At 31.3% G+C, this 18,485-nt stretch overlaps 1 long non-coding RNA gene across 1 annotated transcript in view; it reads left to right on the forward strand.

Annotated features, from left to right (window-relative positions):
* The first annotated feature begins 2,006 nt into the window (after positions 1-2,006).
* LOC107437379 (uncharacterized) overlaps positions 2,007-18,485 on the forward strand; it is a 23,066-nt gene continuing 6,587 nt past the window's right edge. The window contains exon 1 of the long non-coding RNA XR_001583234.3: positions 2,007-2,454. This is a non-coding gene — a long non-coding RNA (uncharacterized lncRNA). The remainder of the gene's footprint in view (positions 2,455-18,485) is intronic.

An 18,485-nucleotide genomic window follows, 5' to 3' on the forward strand; every position in this document is an offset into this window, starting at 1 on the left:
ATTTAATTTTTTTATTTGAAAATTTAATTTAAACGTAAATAAAAAAAATTGACCAAAATGCTTTAGAAGATTAATTTTTTCAATTTTTGACTACAGCACACAAAGGATAATTTTTACAAAGCTCCCATGAAAATTGTGATTTTAAGGTAAAGCAAAAAACCAATTTAATCACAAAACACATTTAAAGTTTTCTGAGAAGAGTATAGAACCTTGATGAAACAAAATTATCTACTGACCAAACCATTAAATCCCAATTGAGAAACCTTGGTCTTAAGTTAATCGTACATTTAAAAGCGCAAATTTAAATTTTATTTTAAAATGACCCAAACAACCATTTGATTCTTTTAAATAAATATAATATTCTTAAATATTTCATCAAATTAATTTAAATATTCAAAACTAGTTCCCAATTTTAAATTATTCCATGAAAAAAATCACCATGGTTCATCAATGAGCTTTTTGTTCCGAACATCGATGAAAATTCCTTTTTAAGAGTTGAATACTGCACGAAAAAGAAAGTTTAGAACACTGTGATTACTCAAAATGTGTATTTTAGTAAATGGTCACATAAAAAATACACTTTCTTAATGTCAATCCAAATTTAACTACAAAACGATTTCCCCTTACTTTTAACCTTACTTAAAAATTCCCCTTAGATTCTTTTTTCAAGCACTAAGCATGAGCCGCGATGGCTCAGGGGATAGAGCGCTTGCCATCCAATGAGGCGAACCGGGTTCATATCCCAGTCAATACGAATTCCGCATCTGACTTGCACCGACCACAGTGCTGACGTGAAATATCCTCAGTGGTAGACGGATCATGGGTTAGAGTCCCCCTGCCTTCAGGCTAAAACTGTGGGAGATTCTCGTGGTCTTCCTCTCCATGTAACGCAAATGCGGGTTAGCTCCAGCAGGAAAATTGGGTTCAAAATTGCAAGACTGCGGAGTTGAACATTAGTAGTCGTAAACCCATAAAATTGTATCGGCTGTTCAACGACGGTTATAAAATATACAAAAAAGTACTAAGCATACGAGCGTATTAAGCACAAGCACTCATTACGAGTATTAGAATATTGGATTTATATACCTAGATTTCTTGGATGAGGTGGCGTGATATATTAGAAGGGTAACTTTTAAGGTGATATCTTGTTATTCAGAACTTTAAACAATAAATTGGTTTTAAATCATTTAAATGCCTTCGATGTAATTTCACTACCACTATTGTAAACTTATAGAACCCGTCACAAACTTCTAAAAAATGTAGACTTGAGGCGTATTTTTTTGTAAAAATAAAAGGCTAATTTTAAAAGCTATATTATGTGATTTATGAAAATAGATGACATATCGTAGCTAATTTATTTTGATTCATTAGTTTATTTTTTAAAAACGAACAATACTTATGAGAAAATTCAAACATCGGAATCAAATGCTACGTCCATGTGCAAAATGGATCATTATACAACACATTACCTGATACGTCGTTAAATTTCTGGGTCAATTGCATCACAAAAGCTCATTTTGAGCTGTGTCCATTATCTTAAATACACATTTTGAGTTGTGTCCATTTTCCTAAATGCGCATTTTGAGCTGTGTCCATTTTCCTAAATACACATTCTGAGCTGCGTCCATTTTCCTAAGTACGCAATTTGAGCTGCGTCCATTTTCTTAAAAACGCATTATAAACTACATCCATTTCCTTAAATATCATTTTAGAGCAGTTTCCATTTCCTTAAATTCGCATTTTTCAATTTTCTTAAATACTCATTTCCAGCCACTACCATTTTCTTAAGAACGTATTTTGAGTTATGTCCAAAATAAAACGCTCATTGACGAGTTGCTATTTACAGAAAAAAAATAATAAACAAATAAGATTTAGCTATTTTCAAAATCACTTTTAAAAGAAAGTATATTTCTATTACTTCCTCATGTGATAACTAAAAAAAAATTCAATATTTTTGACCAATTAATTTATAAGCTTTAATGACTAATTGATTAATTTATATGCCTTAATGATTAATTGATTGTATTTGATTTTAAAATTTTCTGTTTTATATTAACATTTATGTTATTAACTGAATAAAAAAATTTTAACTCACATCAACGTACTCGTTTAACCTCTACATTATAGATTTGCGTATTAGGCAGACAATTTGTTATTTCTGAACTTTAATCTTAAGAATATCTCGTCATTCCTAAAATGGACAGCGGTCTTCTAAGTGCGTGAGTTGAGTTTTACCTCGGTAGGCAGAGAACAAACTCGTCCGCCCGAGTTCATTTGAAATTCCAATGGCCGAGAAAATTGTTTGACCCAAGCACTAAACTCAGCGGGTCATTATCAAGAGATAGAGGATTATTTTTTCCAGCTTCGCAATGATATTTGTCCAGAAATTCAAAATTGGATTAATTAATTGATACGAAAAAAGCCTTTGGATAATGATTGTTGATACAAAGGAAGGTAAGTGTTTTCTTTTAAAATTATCCTGGTTGTATATGTATTTAGACCGAGATAAATGAACAAATTCCTAAAGAGTTTAAATTTATTTTTAAAATTTGCTAATATCTAAAGATCAACAATATACCAAGTTCCGATTAAACTAAAAATACTTATTACATTTTACTTTTGTTAGTGGTCTGTATTTAAAATGCTTTAAATCGTTTTTGAATTTTGGAAATTTTGCTGACATAGAAAATTAAGTAATAAGTTTATGAAAAATTTAATTGAAAAGTTTATAAGAAACATCAAGGATTGGCTGAATCCTTGATGTTTCTTACAAATCTTGTTTATTATAATCTCCTGTATGTTACATCAGGAAAATTTTATAGTATGGTGTCAAAAATTTATTACACAACATTTCATTTCCTAATCAATAATATTACGATCCTTATTATTTATTATTACATTTCCTTTCCATAACTGATCATATTTAAAATGCCTGAAGTAGTTATTGAATTTGAAGTATTTAAATGAAAAGTTTATTAAAAACATCAATAATTTGATAATTTGTCAAAAAATCGCCTGTAACACCATGAAAACTTTTTTTTAATATGTAATCATAAATTTTAAAATGTAGCAAAGTAGAATGTAATTATTATGTTTTGATAAGCATTACAATTTTTCATCCTAGAGTTACATAATTGATGTAACAAGGAAACAGTTTAGTCAAACATAACCCTTAGGGACGGGAGAGCCTGGTTGGTAGGGCACTAGGTCGATGTCCAAGAGGTCGTGGGTTCGATCCTCGCTGGGCGAAGACTCCCCGAGTAGTAAAGGTGACTGATGCACGTTAAATCTGCCGAGTCTTAAAGTCCTCCATGTTCCCATAGCAAATCATATCTCTGGGGGTATTGATCCAGGAGTTTCCTTGTCTTCTGGATTGGTCCAAAATTACGAAGCTACGGAGTTGAACATTAGTTGTCGTAAACCCAAAATTGGGTCGACTGTTCTACGACGGTTATAAAAGTCACACTAGACTCAGAACGTTAATTTGTTTAGTTTTTAATAATGTTCAATTTATTTTCTTGAATAGTGAATTTGTTTTATTCATTCATTCATGCATAACTCATCAATAAATTTTTAATATCAAACTTGAAATAAATTTAAAATATTTTACTTAATATTTATTACTTTTATAATATTTTATTTATATGTAGATTATTAGTATGATTCACTATTTTATTGCTCAAGCATCTATCTTCTGGGTTTTTTTTCGGAAGACATTTATTGATACGCATAGGTAATATCTCTGTATGATTTGGTTAGGTAATGATTATTGTTAGTGAACTTTATATAGAATTTGAAGAAATCAATTATGATGCAGTTGATTCCTTTTGAAATCAAATAGAATGTAAAGAAATGAGGTTCCTGACACATTTATGAATAAAAATTTAATTTTTATACGACCCCTCTTATATCGTTTCCAAAAGTCATTTGACTTTGAATTGAGAAGATCATAATTTGGTAGCACAAAATATTCCAGTTGAGGATATCACGTGGTGAAATCTCAAATTCAGAACAAACAATTTTTTTTAGATAAATAAATAAAGCTTATTTTGAGTCTCTTCTATTTTTATGTCTTCAAAATAATATTTGAACTCAAATGTTTTTCGATTTTTTAAATAAAAAGGAAAAAAAATGAAGCGCATCAAATCTTCGCAAAGCTCTTAAATCTAGTGTAGTGCATACGAAAAAAAAAAATTCAGATTTAGTTCTTGAAAGAATGAACATGAAACTTTCGATAGATACTAGCATTTTATGATGAATGATCACAGACTGTTACGTCGAGATATCAAATAGCCCAGAGAGATAGTTGAAGGATTTGGATTATGGTAATATCTCCCTTTTTCCCAAAATGTGAGTTTTTATTTAAGTATGCATGTCTAAAATATTATGTATATGTTTATTTATATAAATGCGCAAAATATACCAAACTGACGACGTCTAACGTTTTAACTTTAAAGAAATTAATATACAGTGAAAACTCTAAGAAAGACCACCTCTATATAGCGACCTCCTCTATTTACGACTAGTTTTGGGTGGTATGGAATTTTTTTCATAAACTTTGTGTTGAAGAAAATCTACCAATCAGAACCTCTTCCAGAGAACAGACAAATCTCCGCACTAAATGCGAAAAATATCAAATAAGGAAACGCGAAAAAATGCTAGCAACACAAATAATTAGATGTATTCAAAATATTTATTCGAAACTGTTACTTAAGGAGCACTTTTTGACGATCTCTGAAAAATGTTTACAACCTTATGTTGCAATCATAGTGCACTAAAGACGATTCTATCAATGATTTATATGTCCCGCAGTGATATATATAAATAGCAAAATATATAAATAAGCAAAAAATATATAAATAAGAAGTTGAAGGGGGTCAATTTTGCTTTTTATAACGTTTTATTTCAAAAAAAAAATTTTTAATTTTTAACATTTAATACAAAATACAAAATAATGCAAATATATAGTTCCGCACAAATATAGTCCTGCAGTTATATAGCAAAATATATAAATAAGTTGAAAGGGTTCAATTTTGTTTTTTATAACGTTTTATTTTTTAAAAAAATAAATAAATTGTAATTTTTAACACTTAATACAAAATAATACAAATATATAGTTCCGCACAAATATAGTCCCGCAGTTATATAGCAAAATATATAAATAAGAAGTTGAAGGGGGTCAATTTTGTTTCTTATAACGTTTTATTTTTAAAAAAGATAATAAATTGCAATTTTTAACATTTAATACAAAATACGAAATAATACAAATATATAGTTCCGCACAAATATAGTCCAGCAGTTGTATAGTTGCAATACAAAAATATAGTCCCACAGTGTACTGACCGTTAAGACACGGTTCCGAGCAGATCACCGAAGTCAAGCAGCACTGCTGTCAGTTTGCTGGTGGGTGATCACTTGGATCAGTCTGCGTAGGGACCGAGGGTGTTCGGTATTGGTTCTCATTAAACTGTTCTACCGTTAAGTGTTAGACTTCGCGTGCGGGTCGTCGGGCTACAGAAGCGGGGTGCAATCCCCTCGCAGAGTATCAAAATTGTGATGGCATGTCTTCGGATCATCCTCAGGGATGTTTCCCAGACCGTCGCCAATAGCCCATTGTGCAGCTCTAGTGCGACGTAAATGAACAACAACAATAATCAATGATTTATTTTAAGAGTTGAAAGTTGAATTAGAAAAAAAAATTTTTTAGAGAAAGGATATTTTTTAAAGCAATAAAAAGCATATTTTTTTACATAAAAAATAATTTTATCATTCATAACTGATCATTTTGTTCTTACTTATAATTTTATCCTTAGGGATTATTTTTATTGAAGTTAAACCTTAACTCATTTATCTGGTTTTCCTGACGCCAACATAAGTAGCTTTTCCACGCCAAGAAAATTACACTGAGTAAAATTAAAACCCTTTGAGAAAAATTATAACACGTAACTTCGTTAACATTTTGAAATCAATGGACGTAACCATTAAGAACAACCAACCACCATTAGCGACCATTTTAGTGTGGAACAGAGGGGGCTTGCTTCTGAGAGGTTTCACTGCATTTCATGCAGTTTTAAGTTAATGTTATTCTTAAAAATTAGTTAAACTTTTTCTCTGCTTTCATCCGTTGAGATAAAGTTCGATTAACTCATTTCGCATTCTAATTTTTTCCCCGGTTTGCCGTGCCGAGATAAAAGCGTGAACTTATGACCTCCTGCTCTTCCTTTTTCAACAGGAAAATAATTACCAACAGCAGGTTTCAGCGTTTACTAACAATAAATTAAAGCTGTGAGTCGTATTGTAAGCGTCTACACCAGTCGCACACAATGCCATATGTTTAATTGGTAGTCTACTGCACGCTGATTAGACAAAATACATACCTTATAGAAGATCGTAAGGTATGAAAATATTCAAATAAAACCACAAGGCGTAATAACAAATAGTAAATCTAATGACCAGACATTAACTATTAGGAATCTTCTCATCTAACAATTGTAAAGCGTACGACTATACCTCTATGTTATCTGATCGAATTCAAATGCAAAAGGGTCCAGCTTTTAATCGCAAAGTCAGCATCACTGGTTATTGCCAGTAAGCAGGTGAGTAAAAACTTTGATCACCCAACGTATGGACCGAGGGGGAGCGGTATCTGTATTAGTTAAATTGTTTTACCGTAAGGTTCTCGACTTCGCGTGCAGGTCATCGGACTACCAAAGCGGGGGAGTCACCCCCTCTGCAGAGGATCAAAATTGTGATGGCATGTCTTCTGATCATCCTCATGAGTGTTTCCCGTAGCGCCGCCAATAGCCCATTGTGCAGCTTTAGTGTGACGTAAAGGAAGTACTTACCTATCAAAAGCAAGAGGCACGCCTTCCTTGGCCGTTTGAAATAAGAAACCAAAAAAATAAGGCTGCGTGCCATGACAGTAAAACTGGTCTGTCATCATAAAGTAGGCCTCATTTTACTAAAAATCCATCGAGCTTTTGAAAAAAACAAGTACTACACATCATTTTAAATTATGTTCGACAACAGGCTTGATGTTTAAGCTTGTCATACTAAGATGACAGATACAACACTTTTGACAGGTTTTACATTCACTTTACTATATATCCATGCAAGTGGGAACACTACACGTACACAAAACACAATCGAACTACTGGTGTCCCACTCCCAACTGGATGATTTATACATGATTATTTCTTTGCTCCTTGATGCCATTCAAGAATTTTCGTTTACAATTAAATAGCACATAAGTACTTACAGAGCTAAATACTATTTTAATTCAGTTCCTAAATGTTGTTTACTCCAAGAGAATGAGTGCACGTCTGATTGACCGAGACCCTCAATGACTTAAGCACAAATCGGCTATCTGTGCTGCAAACGACCGAGTCAATTAAATGAAACTTTTTGCTTCAATTAAAAATAAAGCAACGCATCAAGGCTGGTTTGGGGTAGGTTGATCACTAAAAAATCAGATTGCATAAAAACCCCATGCCCAGGAGTCATTATAAAATCTTGATGCTTACAAGCCAACAGCCTACAAACCTTTCGAGATTACGACAAATCTCAAATCGAATTAAAAATTGAATTTGATATTTGTAAATATTTTTTCACCTGAAACTCGTACTTTTCTCACAAACCTAGCATTAACAGCTAAATGTAATTAGTACTATACCTATATTTTACGGTACTGTACTGTTATTTACGTCACACTAGAGATGCACAATGGGGTGTAGGCTGCGATCTGGGAAACATCCCTGAGTGTGATTCAGAAACATACATACGTCACATCTCGTTTCAAAGGAGGACACATTCACACACAATCCATCCGTCTGCAGATCATAATTTTGACCTGAACCAAAACACGATCAATTTCTGATTCATTACCCCCAGCGGTATCGAATTATTGTGGGAACTTGGAGGACTTTGTGACTCGGAAAGATTTAGATTGCATTAGTCACCATTTTGTACACGGCTGGTCTTCAGCAGTCTGGGATCGAACTCACGATCCCTCAGACCTGGATCAAACTCACGATCCCTCAGACCTGGATCGAATTCACGATCTCTCACATCATCTCACAAAGGTCTCACCAGCTAGGCTATACCGACCCTACATTTATTTTAACCTAAATAGAAAGTGACGAAGGGATCGAAACAATTACCACCTTTGGTTTCGAGAAATTGGTGTGATTTTTTGNAGATCTTTCTCTTAATAGTGTTTCGATCACTCTCTTCAGCAATAGCTGGCTGTATGACGGAAAACAGCGCCATTTTGTTCATTGAAATAAACAAACTCTTATCGGAATCTAGATTTCGCTTACTCTTAAACCTGCCGGAATGGGATTCGTAATAATTTCGCATCGGAATTTAGTTCCGAGCGGAATCAAGAGCTCGTAACACGACTTAACTGACTTTCACGGATTTATGACGTCACAAGAGCTTCATTTCGATCGGAATCAGATTCCGTGAAGCTGGTAATAGGGCCCCTGGATCGAATTCACGATCTCTCACATCCGCTCTACCAGCTAGGCTATACCGACCCTACATTTATTTTAACCTAAATAGAAAGTGACGAAGGGATCGAAACAATTACCACCTTTGGTTTCGAGAAATTGGTGTGATTTTTTGACATTTAGTCCTAGGGCGCTTGTGATAGGATTTCTAATGCTGAATTTAAAGAAAAAAATAGTATGTGATTAATTTTTAATCGTTAACTCTTTTTTGTTAACTTTGTGCACGAACCTAAGGCCTTTTTTGTTGTTCAAGATTCTACCTTATCATAGTTACTCATATCATAAGTTAAGTCGGAAAAATCCTTGCTGTTTATTTATGAGATATGAGTTTTTAATTAGAATTCGGGATTTAATTTAATTTAGAATTCGGGACTTAAACCAAGGACCTGGGGCATAGCAGTGTAGGTTAGACATTTTTTGACTAACTTTGCGTATCTTCTGTTTTAATACATGACCAAACCAGCAGAAACATATACCAGAAAGAATTAAAATATAAAGAAACCTTTAAAAACATTACAACGGAAAAATTGAGGAAATTAAATCCTTTAGAAAATGACGTTAAACTGTGTTATCGGCATCTTAACCCATAAAAAATGAAAATTTTCTTCAACCTTAATAAAGAGTAAAATTTCACTCTCTCAACCTTAATAAAAAGATTTTGAACCTTATTACATTTGAGATGCACGATTATGTGGTATAAATTAGAACAGCATTCATGGTGCCAAGATTGTTAATGAGGTTTAATATATCAGCGAATTTAAGCGATATTACTGTTTAACTGCAACGTTTTAATATAGTAATAAAAAGTTTATTTTAAATTGTTTTTTTTATCAGCTTTGTAACGAATAGTCAATTATTATTTAGTTTTTCTTCATTTACATTTTATATTTAACAGAAAACAACATACATAATTTTTATTTGCATACCATAGTTGCACGACAAAACTGTTTCACATAATACACATAGAATAAATTCTGCAAAAGCTTAGATCTGAAGAAGAAAGTACTAAGTGCATATTGATCATAAGGGAGGAATTTCCCTATTTTTCATCACCTATCATTTATCTTCGTCTTAGAAAGATGCTATCATTTCCATATTTGCTCATGATAGATCATGCTCTTACGCTTCCGTTAGAAGTTCTAGAGTGGATGGGGAAAAAAAGATGGAATGTAGACTTTATTTTTCCCATATCGGTCCAAAAACACGAGTCTACTAATGTAAAAATCGATCTATTCTCTTTAAAAAAAGAAAAATATTCTGAAAGAATTTTGTCCTAATCTAATTTACGAAATCTTATATCTTTAAAAAAAATTAACATTATCTTTTAATTCGAGTTTAGTAACAAATAATTCGTAATCGTGATGACAAGTAGTCATTAGTCAAGGTTTCAATTATAAACGTGTTTGCAATTAGCATTTACAATTATTGCTGTTTTGCATAAGTTGATCAGGGTTGTTATCATGAAAGTTACTCTATATACGGATGTCGATGAAACTTGGTGTATTCTTCAGTATGGATCTTTTAAAAAAAAAGAAATCTGCAGTAAAACAGTTCATATTACTACCGATAGATGTCATTTTTCACGTAAAAAGATATTTAATGAAATTTGGAAGCGTTATAAGCCCAATGCCATAACAAAATAAAAAACTGAAAAGCATGATCATTAGATTTGAAAAAAAAAAACAATCTGGACTGTTAAAAGTGTGCAACAAGATGGAAGCTGGAAGCATTTTTTCAAATTAATCTACATTTAAAATAAGTTTAACAAATTAAATTGCAGCATTAGATAGCGAGAAACTCTTTATGCTACAGTCGCGTGTTTGGCAGAATTGGAATACGCATTGAACATATACACATAAAAAGTGTTTTTCTGCTTGTCCGTTGCTTTCTCTAATAATATTTGTCGAAAATTTGGACCAGATTTCTTTTCCCGTGACCCATGTAACGTGCATCTCAAATTTATTCAAAATCCATCAAAATTGGCACATGCTCTGTATTTGTCTGAGAAAGATAACTTTAATTATAAACACCCTTTATATATTTTTTAATATAATATAAACTTTTATGCAGAAATCTTAGTATTTTAAATTCTGAAAAATAACAGGAAACTCAGTGTTGAAATGCTTATTGCAACACCTCATTCTATATGTATTTAGGCTAGATATTAATGTTCTATATTACACTTCGCAATATTTTTTTCTTGATTACCCGACAAAACTATTTCAGTTTGATACTCTGGAAGTTAATTTTTGACATTTTAGAAATGGTTAAGCTTAATAACAAAGTTCTATGTTGCGTTTGTAATCATTTTCTTGTATAATCAAGTACCACGGTGGACTGATCATAAGACACGGTTCCCAGCAGTTTACGGAAGCCAAGTTCCCCGGGTAGTCCAGTGATAGGGTGGAGAACCACTTGCGAACTTACGGAGGGACCGAGTCTGTGCGGTATCGGCCCTCGACAAACTGTTCTAAAATAAAGTGCTAGGCTTCACACCCGGATCTTTGTTTTACCAAAGTGGGGTAACAATCCCCTCTGCAGATGTTAGAAATTGGGATAACACGTCTTCAGCTAATATTTAGGGTTGAAACAACTCTGAAAATTCTATAGATATCAAAGTTATTCTGTATATCAAATTCTACTCTATATTCAAATTCTATAAATAAAATTCTATATATATATCAAAGTTTCCTAGACTGTCAGCAATAGTGTAATTCGAATTCTATTGTGCAATTCTAATGCGACGTAAATGAAGTACTACTTCTAATTGTTTTATCAAAACGCTTTTAAAACTTGGCACTATGTAAAAAAAACTTCGCTGATTTCAACTCATTTAATTTTGAATTACAGAACTAGTTTTGTTTAATGTCAAAAATCTATATTGGGCACTCTTAATCGCAACTTTGTTTGATCTAACACTTAATAGAGTTTAACGCTTTGGAAGAAAAAAAATCACTGATTGCAAACAAATCATTTTAAAAATATTTAGGCTTAAAATGGAGGTTCTATATTAAATTTGGAGTCATTCTCTTGTTCGACTGAGACTCTTATTGGAGTTTGAAATTCCAGAATAAAATTCCTCTGATTTCAACACATATATTGCCCTACAATAATGGAAGAGACATTTTCAGTTCTTGACATTTTCTTCTTAATTACTGATGAAAAACTTAGAGAATTCCTCTGTAACTTAAGACGTGTTTACGTCTTGAGAATTCTCATAAAGTTTAAAGCTTTCAGAGTTTCGAGAGACTGGAAATAAACTAAGAACAAAAAAAAGTATTTCTGAACTCCCTATACCTAAAAATATAACTATTAGCTTGTAATTTTTATCGATTACTTTGGTTGTTATTTGAAATTTTGTTTAATTTTATTTAATATTTTTAAAAATTATCCCAAAAAAATATAAGACAAAAAAATTAGTTTTGTTTATAGAAATGTCCAGATCTCCATAAATATTTAAGAGAAATTCATGAAATTTTCTGCAGGTATTAAAAATAGCTTCCAAAGTAATCTATACAAGTTACAAGCTTATTGCTTGATTTTCTGGCCTAGGGGGTTCAAAAACACTTGTTTTCTTCCGTAATTTATTGTTGGTCACTTAAAATGCTTAAACTTGAAACCCTATTGCTAAGTATGAAAAATCACTAAAACTAAAGTTGCAAAATGATTTTCCATGTATTTTTAGAGAAATTTAAAAAAAAATGTCATGAACTGAAAATATATCTTCCATTATTGTAGGACAGTGTATGTACACACTGACCAATTATTGAACAAAATATAATTTTTTGAATAAAATTTAATATTTATATTTTTTCAAGTATTAACTATATATATATATATTGAAGCTCGCATATTATTTTAATTAAATTTAAACCATTTCGTAGCCAATTTAAAAACTATAAGTCTTAGAAACAAGCACAAAAATGTTTTTGTAGAATGAAGCAATAACACACATGTCTCAAATAGTACACATTGTTTTAAAAAAATTTCAAGAAAATACGAGCATATTGAACGAAAAGGTTAAATATTAACAAAACATACTTTGAGGAAAAAAAATCATTTACTTCAAAAGAAAATAAAACAAAAGAAATTTTCTATTTATTATCTTTCAACTGGCATGAGTTTTCCCAAAAGCCGGATATTATTTCTCCTGACTTTTAAAAGCTTTGAAAAGAAAAATACAATTTATTATTCTTTAGAAACAGTTGGGGTTTTTTAAAAAAGAATTTCTCATTTTAACACGTCCAACCGAAGACTTTATTTTTCAGAAAAATAAGTCTTCTGAGAATTTGAAGAAAACATAACGAAAGAATGAGGTACGTTTTTTTATGTTCCTTTTGGAACAACAGTAAACAAAGAGCTTTTTATTTATTGATTTTAAAGGTCATATTTTTCATAATTACAAATGCATTTATTTCAAAATTCAGAGAGTTTCTTTGTCTCTTATAAAAACAAACTTGTTCTTAAACATATAATGTGATGCATAGAATACAAGTATAGATTTGCTATATTGTTTTTCAAATATTAAAACACTTAACTCAAAACACAATGTTACCTCTAACTACTTTAAAAAGGAATAAATGGCGTTAATTCTTGATTTTAAGCAGTGCTTTGAGATACATCCAATGACGTTTAACAAACTTATACTGAAATTTTTAAAAGCAGCAATTAATAAAATTCTTCTCAAAAATCTATATTATTTCTTGTTCTTTTTTAGTAGAGTTTTTTTTAAAATATAAACGAAAATTCTGTCAAGATTCAGTTCCTTTTACAGCCATTAATAGTGGAATTAGTGGAATGTTTTGATACTTTTTTATTTTTCTTTATTTAATATTTATTAATTCAATTTTTTTAATATTTTTTATTCAATAAAAACAGATACTTCAAAAATAAATAAATTTTAGAAGCAAGAAAAGCATTAAAAAGCTATTAATTCATTTTTCAAAGATAAACTTACTATATCTCTCAGAATAGATATAAAATTGAAAGTGTGCTTGCACGGAGAAAATAATTCTGGTAAAATTTCCTTATTTTACAATAATGACATTTCCGGTAAAAACAAAAACATAGTTCAACTTAATAAAACCAACATATACGATATTTAACCCATAAATATGGTAAAGGTTACCATTCATATTATAACGGTTTGCTAGAAATTCTGGTTTTCAAAATTTTAATTCTGATAATCACACATCTAGTAAAAAATACAAAACTGAAGTTAAATTTAATCGAATAAATGGCTTTTATGCCATGGTCTAAGGAATCATAATAAATTATCAAATTTTACCACATTTACAAAATTTTAACGCTTATCATAAAACAATAGTTTATTGCTAATTTTTACAAACTCATTACCAAAGTGCTTCGGTAAGAATTACCGTGCTTACTGGTTTTCTTTTGGAACCAGAGATACTGTAAATTTTACCGTATTCTGATAGTTTTGACTGTATTTTTTTCCCTAGTGTTTATGTATGTTTGAGTGTTGCAGGTACTCTAATAACTCAAGGGCAGTTGCAATTATTTTAATCTGAATTTGATCCACAGTTTGCAGATTTTTTTGGAGGTTTTAAAGTATTTGCCACTTTTCAGCGAGATTTATATATAAGGAATTAACCTATGTTACATTAATAATGTGAATTAATTCTTATGAATTGACTCATTTTTTTGTGTATGATTCTTAAATTCTCGTAACTTTAATTTCCACTCACGTAAAAATGATTGATATTCCTGAAACTTTTGTAAATATTTCGATAATTTTGCATGTAATTCTGCTAAAAGCTTGTCAAAGATATATTTTTCAAACGTTTTATTCTCTGTATAAGAACTAAAATAAAACAAATATTAAAATTGTTATCTATATGTAAGTTATTTATTTATTGAAATTAGTTATTAATCTGATAATTATTTTTCTTATATTTAATTGCAATAAGGAAACCAAAGTGGATTCAACCAAAGTGGATTCACCTGCATTTTGGTGTTCTTATTTGTATACTGCAGTTAACTAGAATTGATGTTTAGTATTCTCTGGGAATATCCTAAAAAACAATTACGTGATGCATAATGATGATAAACGAGCTACGAATGGACATTTGTGATTGATAACAAAATGCCCTGGTCTTTGTCTGAGCAATATGACCAGGCTTACCAACCAGTCACATGATGATAAAAGATAAGACGCTGATATGAGAAAACAATTATTTGCTGAGGAATAAGGATATTGTACATAAGTAGCTTAGAGCCTACTGTTCTGCAAATGCTAATATTCTATAATACAAGAGGGAATATCATAAAACTGAAACATCAGAAGTCATATATTTAGTATTCTTTCGGTTAAGAATATTTGTTTCTATAAAGCAATTTATACACGTGTGTTCTATCCCTTTGAGATTCGAGCTTTAAATATTGGTAGGAAAAGCGATTTATATTTAGGAATTTGTGTGATGGAAAGTAAACTTAATGTGATAAAATATTTTTAAGAAAGTTTCACTAATTTAACTAAACAGTGATTTTATCTCTTTTGCAGTTTTTTAAATTATAACATAAGAAACGATAATTTTTAATTTTAGCATATTTTGCATATACTAGTAGGATTATCTTTATTTTTTGGGAATGAAACAAGATCCACTTGCCCTAAATAATAAAATTTTTATGTGCTTTAAGACATTGAGAATAAAATCAAGACAAATCTCCCAGAATATAGTAAAATTTACCATGGTTCTGTCTCTATGGGAACATCAAAAAGCTGTGTAATTTTTACCAAAGCGCTTTGGTAAGTGGTAAAATTCAAATTAAAACATGGCTTTTCTACCATATAAATGTTTTTTTTAACCATACACTAGTGAATGAGGTAAAATTTGGAAACATTTAGTAATTTTATCATGATATTTTTTAGAGCCTGGCGTGAAACTATTTATTGAGTAAAATTTACTTTTCAATTTTGTATTTATTACTAAATGTGTGTTTCGGCTGTAGGAAGAGTAACAAAATTCACTGAATTCAAATTAAATAAAATGACACTGATTTCTTTTTCTTTTTTTTTCAAGAAATTTAACGAAAACATTGAAAACTAATAAATATAATAACAAATTGTTACAAGTTATTACTTGCAAGTTATTTTAATGTATTTTTACTGTTTTAAATTGTTTATCGAGAGAAAGATCCAGAATAATAATTTAAGAAACCAGAATTTTCGGTAAGCTGTTGTCATACGACCGGGAGAAATTACCAAATAAATGGTTTAAATACCGTAAAATGTGATTTTATTAACAATACTTACGGTTTTTTTTCTACCAGAAATCTCATTATGAAACAGTGTAATAATTTTATCAGAATTTGTTTATCCATGCTCTATTCAAAAGTTTAGTTGAAACGAATTAGTTATAATTTTTTTTTCATTGTAATTAAAATCTCTGACTAGCGAGGATAAATCCAATTATACATTTTAATTTTAATTGTTAGTATAGCTTGCATATTGTAGGATTGTTTTCACATTTTAGTCATGACACCAAAATATCTAACCACGAATAATAAGATTTCTGTGTACCTTAAGACTATCCAAAACTTTAGAAAAAAAAACGAATTTCTTATTTTTCTTATAAGTTTTCATTATAATTAGAAACTCTGACCAATGAGGATAAATCCTTATATTTTAATAAGTATTTTTTTTTTGAAAACGATAAAGAGGAAAAAATCTAAAAATATTTTTAATTGATAAAATTGTACCATGAAGTTAACATAAAAGAAACGAATAAAAATATCGAAAATTATTGCTTCTAACGCCATTTGCCAAATATCAATAAGCCTGTTTGGTGAAACCAAGCGACTATGGGAAGGCAGAGGGTGCATTTCTTATTTTTCAGTGGCGCCATCTATGGCCAAGAATACGACTTCAGCCACACACACGTCAGAGCCCGTTTATAAAGCGGACCCATTCATACATCCACTTATTCATCCACAGATCGTAATTCTGACCTGAACCAGAAACCGATCAATTTCTATTTCGGTACCACACGATATAATGATTTGTTATCAGAACATGGAGGATTTTGTGACCCTACTGATTTAACGTGTATCAGTCACCATTTACTACACAGTGAACCTTTGGCCGGTTAGGATTGAACTCACGATTTCTTTGGCAGGGTCTCAACGCTCTACCAACCATGCTATACCGGCCTCTATTTTTAATGTTATACACTTATAAATACGCACTTATAATACGCAAATACATTATTCACTTATAAAGTTATTCACTTATAAGTACGCAAGTAAATTGACATTAAGGGGTCCAAACTTTGCATCTCTCTTGACCAAATTATGGGGACCATATTTCCAGATTGCGGTTACCGCACTTTGCCGATCAGGCCTTCTGGGTTCGAGTCTTGGAGATAAACTAATTTATTCATACTAACTTTATTTCCTGCATCATAAATCAACGTATCATCTATTTTATTAATCAACATGGAACGTTAATACTGATGCTTTTGGTGAAATTAGTACTCTTGAACAAATGAGGATAGTAGCTTTTTTTTTCTTTCAATTTAACGAAATATTTGCTCAATCCATTTCCCATGAAAATGGTTTCATCACAAACCAAGGTTCATGAATTTTAGTACGCTTCTAATACATTGTTTTATATTCAGAAAATATTGTTATAGAAAGAATCTCAAGAATTTGGCATGAGGTAAAAGTTTTAGGCTATAGGAACAATAGGATCTCATCTCACTGTCAATTTAAACTTTCATGCCTCACCTCTACCTTTAACTCCACACAACAGAATCAGAAGGTTTCTAAAGGGGCTCAGACGGAAGACAGGATAAACTAGTTTGTTTAAAAAATTTAAACATCTTAAGCTAAACTAATTTCCAAAAACATAACTAAAGATATGACTTAATCTCATGAAATCAAGCACACGAAATCAAGTCTACTAAATCTGCCACATCAGCTAACAATCAGGGAGCAATAAGAGAGAGAGAACATAGTTAGTGTCACGATTATATCGCTCATTGGTGAAACAATGACGTAACTATCAGTTACGTCATTGTTTCACCAAATGAGCAATATATCAGTCTAAGTATCTCACAAGCATATGCACTTTACCAATAATCTGATATCCAAGAATGGGATACCTGATGTAGTGTGGGCATCGCGATCCGGATTGATTGTTGAAACATGGCATTTATTTACGTTAGAAACTGTTCTTTCCATTCTATTTCGAGTGAGCCAAGCCCGTCATGCATCAATTCTCTTAAACGGTAAATTTTATATTCCTGCACAAAGATTTCAATTCTTTCACTATATATTTCTTACTTAACATAAAGACAGACATGAAGCCATGTAAAACATAAATAAACTAATTTTGCGTTGAAGTTGCCAGGTACACAAAACAAAAATATATCATAGTTACAATGAAATACATAAATAAATAATAAATTTAAGTAAAGTAAAAGAAGTAGAAGAGAAAGAATTATATTTCAATTAATTCGATGCGTGATACGGTTCTGCATTTACTTATCTTCATGTTAATTAATATTCTACCTTATAGCTTTAACACACCATTTTTCATAGAAGTGATCCGATAGCGCTGACGTCATAGATCACATGTGTGGGTATCTATGGTCTTCCTCTTCTTGAAATGCAAGTATTCAATTCAGAAGTTGTCAAGCAGTGGACTGATCATTAAGACACGGTTCCCAGCAGATCACCGATGTCAAGCATAACTGGCTGCGGTCAGTGTGCGAGTGGGTGACCACTTGGATTAGCCTGCGTAGGGACCGAGGGTGTGCGGTATGGGTCCTCGTTAAACTGTTCTACCGTAAAGTGCTCGACTTCGCGTGCAGGTCGTCGGGCTACCGAAGCGGGGGTGCCATCCCCTCTGCAGAGGATCAAAATTGTGATGGCATGTCTTCGGATCATCCTCAGGGATGTTTCCCAGACCGTCGCCAATAGCCCATTGTGCAGCTCTAGTGCGACGTAAAT

Source organism: Parasteatoda tepidariorum, chromosome 3, assembly GCF_043381705.1.
Source record: "Parasteatoda tepidariorum isolate YZ-2023 chromosome 3, CAS_Ptep_4.0, whole genome shotgun sequence".
NCBI lineage: Eukaryota > Metazoa > Arthropoda > Arachnida > Araneae > Theridiidae > Parasteatoda > Parasteatoda tepidariorum.